Raw genomic sequence first — 5,639 nt, forward strand, 5'->3', positions numbered from 1 at the left:
GGATAGAGGATAGGATAGGATAGAGGAATAGGATGAGATACAGGATAGAATAGACGATAGGATAGGATAGAGCATAGGATAGGATGGAGGATGTGATAGGATAGAGGATAGGATAGGATAGAGGATAGGATAGACGATAGGATAGGATAGAGGATAGGATAGGATAGAGGATAGAGGATAGGATAGGATAGAGGATAGAGGATAGGATATGGTAGAGGATAGGATAGGATAGAGGATAGGATAGGATAGAGGATAGGATTGGACAGAGAATAGGGTAGGGGATTTGATAGGATAGAGGATAGGATAGGATAGAAGATAGGATTGGATAGAGGATAGGATAGGATAGAGGATAGGATAGGATAGAGGACAGGATAGGATACAGGATTGGATAGGATACAGGAAAGGATAGGATTGGGGATAGGATAGGATGGACGATAGGATAGGATAGAGGATAGGATAGGATAGAGGATAGGATAGGATACCGGATAGGATAGGATAGGATAGAGGATAGGATAGGGGATTTGATAGGATAGAGGATAGGATAGGATAGAGGATAGGATAGGATACAGGATAGGATAGGATAGAGGATAGGATAGGATAGAGGATAGGATAGGATATAGGATAGGATAGGATAGAGGATAGGATAGGATAGAGGAATAGGATAGGATAGAGGATAGGATAGACGATAGGATAGGATAGAGCATAGGATAGGATAGAGGATAGGATAGGATAGAAGATAGGATAGAATAGAGGATAGGATAGGATAGAGGATAGGATAGGATAGAGGATAGGATAGGATAGAGGATAGGATAGACGATAGGATAGGATAGAGGATAGGATAGGATATAGGATAGGATAGGATAGAGGATAGGATAGGATAGAGGAATAGGATAGGATAGAGGATAGGATAGGATAGAGGATAGGATAGACGATAGGATAGGACAGAGGATAGGATAGGATAGAGGATAGAGGATAGAGGATAGAGGATAGGATAGGATAGAGGATAGAGGATAGGATAGGATAGAGGATAGGATAGGATAGAGGATAGGATAGGATAGAGGATAGGATAGGACAGAGGATAGGGTAGGATAGAGGATAGGATAGGGGATTTGATAGGATAGGATAGAGGATAGATGATAGGATAGGATAGAGGATAGGATAGGATAGAGGATAGGATAGGATAGAGGATAGGATAGGATAGAGGATAGGATAGGATAGAGGATAGGATAGGATAGAGGATAGGTTAGGATAGACGATAGGATAGGATAGAGGATAGGATAGGATAGAGGATAGAGGATAGAGGATAGGATAGGATAGAGGATAGGATAGGATAGAGGATAGGATAGAGGATAGGATAGGATGGAGGATAGGTTAGGATAGAGGATAGGATAGTATAGAGGACAGGATAGGATACAGGATTGGATAGGATACAGGAAAGGATAGGATTGAGGATAGGATAGGATGGAGGATAGGATAGGATAGAGGATAGGATAGGATAGAGGATAGGATAGACGACAGGATAGGATAGAGGATAGGATAGGATAGGATACAGGATAGGATAGGATAGAGGATAGGATAGGGGATTTAATAGGATAGAGGATAGGATAGGATAGAGGATAGGATAGGATACAGGATAGGATAGGATAGAGGATAGGATAGGATAGAGGATAGGATAGGATAGGGGATTTGATAGGATAGAGGATAGGATAGGATAGAGGATATGATAGGATAGAGGATAGGATAAGATAGAGGATAGGATAGGATAGAGGATAGGATAGGATAGAGGATAGGATAGGATAGAGGATAGAGGATAGGATAGGACAGAGGATAGGGTAGGGGATTTGATAGGATAGAGGATAGGATAGGATAGAGGATAGGATAGGATAGCGGATAGGATAGGATAGAGGATAGGATAGGATGGAGGATAGGATAGGATAGAGGATAGGATAGGATAGAGGATAGGATAGGATAGAGGATAGGATAGGATAGAGGATAGGATAGGATAGAGGATAGGATAGGATATAGGATAGGATAGGATAGAGGATAGGATAGGATAGAGGAATAGGATGGGATAGAGGATAGGATAGACGATAGGATAGGATAGAGCATAGGATAGGATGGAGGATAGGGTATGATACAGGATAGGATAGGATAGAGGATAGGATAGACGATAGGATAGGATAGAGGATAGGATAGGATAGAGGATAGAGGATAGGATAGGATAGAGGATAGAGGATAGGATAGGATAGAGGATAGGATAGGATAGAGGATAGGATAGGATAGAGGATAAGATAGGATAGAGGATAGGATAGGATAGAGGATAGGATTGGACAGAGAATAGGGTAAGGGATTTGATAGGATAGAGGATAGGATAGGATAGAAGATAGGATAGGATAGAGGATAGGATAGGATATAGGATAGGATAGGATAGAGGACAGGATAGGATACAGGATTGGATAGGATACAGGAAAGGATAGGATTGAGGATAGGATAGGATGGAGGATAGGATAGGATAGAGGATAGGATAGGATACAGGATAGGATAGACGATAGGATAGGATAGAGGATTGGATAGGATAGAGGATAGATGATAGGATAGGATAGAGGATAGAGGATAGGATAGGGGATTTGATAGGATAGAGGATAGGATAGGATAGAAGATAGGATAGGATAGAGGATAGGATAGGATAGAGGATAGGATAGGATAGAGGATAGGATAGGATAGAGGACAGGATAGGATACAGGATTGGATAGGATAGAGGATAGGATTGGACAGAGAATAGGGTAGGGGATTTGATAGGATAGAGGATAGGATAGGATAGAGGATAGGATAGGATAGAGGATAGGATAGGATATAGGATAGGATAGGATAGAGGATAGGATAGGATAGAGGAATAGGATGGGATACAGGATAGGATAGACGATAGGATAGGATAGAGCATAGGATAGGATGGAGGATAGGATAGGATAGAGGATAGGATAGGATAGAGGATAGGATAGACGATAGGATAGGATAGAGGATAGGATAGGATAGAGGATAGAGGATAGGATAGGATAGAGGATAGAGGATAGGATAGGGTAGAGGATAGGATAGGATAGAGGATAGGATAGGATAGAGGATAGGATAGGATAGAGGATAGGATTGGACAGAGAATAGGGTAGGGGATTTGATAGGATAGAGGATAGGATAGGATAGAAGATAGGATTGGATAGAGGATAGGATAGGATAGAGGATAGGATAGGATAGAGGACAGGATAGGATACAGGATTGGATAGGATACAGGAAAGGATAGGATTGGGGATAGGATAGGATGGACGATAGGATAGGATAGAGGATAGGATAGGATAGAGGATAGGATAGGATACAGGATAGGATAGGATAGGATAGAGGATAGGATAGGGGATTTGATAGGATAGAGGATAGGATAGGATAGAGGATAGGATAGGATACAGGATAGGATAGGATAGAGGATAGGATAGGATAGAGGACAGGATAGGATACAGGATTGGATAGGATACAGGAAAGGATAGGATTGAGGATAGGATAGGATGGAGGATAGGATAGGATAGAGGATAGGATAGGATACAGGATAGGATAGACGATAGGATAGGATAGAGGATTGGATAGGATAGAGGATAGATGATAGGATAGGATAGAGGATAGAGGATAGGATAGGGGATTTGATAGGATAGAGGATAGGATAGGATAGAGGATAGGATAGGATAGAGGATAGGATAGGATATAGGATAGGATAGGATAGAGGATAGGATAGGATAGAGGAATAGGATGGGATAGAGGATAGGATAGACGATAGGATAGGATAGAGCATAGGATAGGATGGAGGATAGGGTAGGATAGAGGAAAGGATAGGATAGAGGATAGGATAGACGATAGGATGGGATAGAGGATAGGATAGGATAGAGGATAGAGGATAGGATAGGATAGAGGATAGAGGATAGGATAGGATAGAGGATAGGATAGGATAGAGGATAGGATAGGATAGAGGATAAGATAGGATAGAGGATAGGATAGGATAGAGGATAGGATTGGACAGAGAATAGGGTAGTGGATTTGATAGGATAGAGGATAGGATAGGATAGAAGATAGGATAGGATAGAGGATAGAATAGGATATAGGATAGGATAGGATAGAGGACAGGATAGGATACAGGATTGGATAGGATACAGGAAATAATAGGATTGAGGATAGGATAGGATGGAGGATAGGATAGGATAGAGGATAGGATAGGATACAGGATAGGATAGACGATAGGATAGGATAGAGGATTGGATAGGATAGAGGATAGATGATAGGATAGGATAGAGGATAGAGGATAGGATAGGGGATTTGATAGGATAGAGGATAGGATAGGATAGAAGATAGGATAGGATAGAGGATAGGATAGGATAGAGGATAGGATAGGATAGAGGATAGGATAGGATAGAGGACAGGATACGATACAGGATTGGATAGGATAGAGGATAGGAATGGACAGAGAATAGGGTAGGGGATTTGATAGGATAGAGGATAGGATAGGATAGAGGATAGGATAGGATAGAGGATAGGATAGGATATAGGATAGGATAGGATAGAGGATAGGATAGGATAGAGGAATAGGATGGGATACAGGATAGGATAGACGATAGGATAGGATAGAGCATAGGATAGGATGGAGGATAGGATAGGATAGAGGATAGGATAGGATAGAGGATAGGATAGACGATAGGATAGGATAGAGGATAGGATAGGATAGAGGATAGAGGATAGGATAGGATAGGATAGAAGATAGAGGATAGGATAGGGTAGAGGATAGGATAGGATAGAGGAATAGGATGGGATACAGGATAGGATAGACGATAGGATAGGATAGAGCATAGGATAGGATGGAGGATAGGATAGGATAGAGGATAGGATAGGATAGAGGATAGGATAGACGATAGGATAGGATAGAGGATAGGATAGGATAGAGGATAGAGGATAGAGGATAGGATAGGATAGGATAGAGGATAGAGGATAGGATAGGGTAGAGGATAGGATAGGATAGAGGATAGGATAGGATAGAGGATAGGATAGGATAGAGGATAGGATTGGACAGAGAATAGGGTAGGGGATTTGATAGGATAGAGGATAGGATAGGATAGAGGATAGGATAGGATAGAGGATAGGATAGGATAGAGGATAGGATAGGATACAGGATAGGATAGGATGGAGGATAGGATAGGATAGAGGATAGGATAGAGGATAGCATAGGATAGAGGATAGGATAGGACAGAGGATAGCATATGATAGAGGATAGGATAGGATAGAGGATAGGATAGGATAGAGGATAGGATAGGATAGAGGATAGGATAGGATAGAGGATAGGATAGGATAGAGGATAGGATAGGATAGAGGATAGGATAGGATAGAGTATAGGATAGGATAAGATAAAAGGATAGGATCGAATAGAGGATAGGATAGGATAGAGGACAGGAGAGGATACAGGATTGGATAGGATACAGGAAAGGATAGGATTGAGGATAGGATAGGATGGAGGATAGGATAGGATAGAGGATAGGATAGGATAGAGGATAGGATAGGATAGAGGATAAGATAGGATAGAGGATAGGATAGGATAGAGGATAGGATTGGACAGAGAA

The sequence above is a fragment of the Halictus rubicundus genome, unplaced genomic scaffold (genome assembly GCF_050948215.1).
Source record: "Halictus rubicundus isolate RS-2024b unplaced genomic scaffold, iyHalRubi1_principal scaffold0128, whole genome shotgun sequence".
Classification (NCBI taxonomy): domain Eukaryota; kingdom Metazoa; phylum Arthropoda; class Insecta; order Hymenoptera; family Halictidae; genus Halictus; species Halictus rubicundus.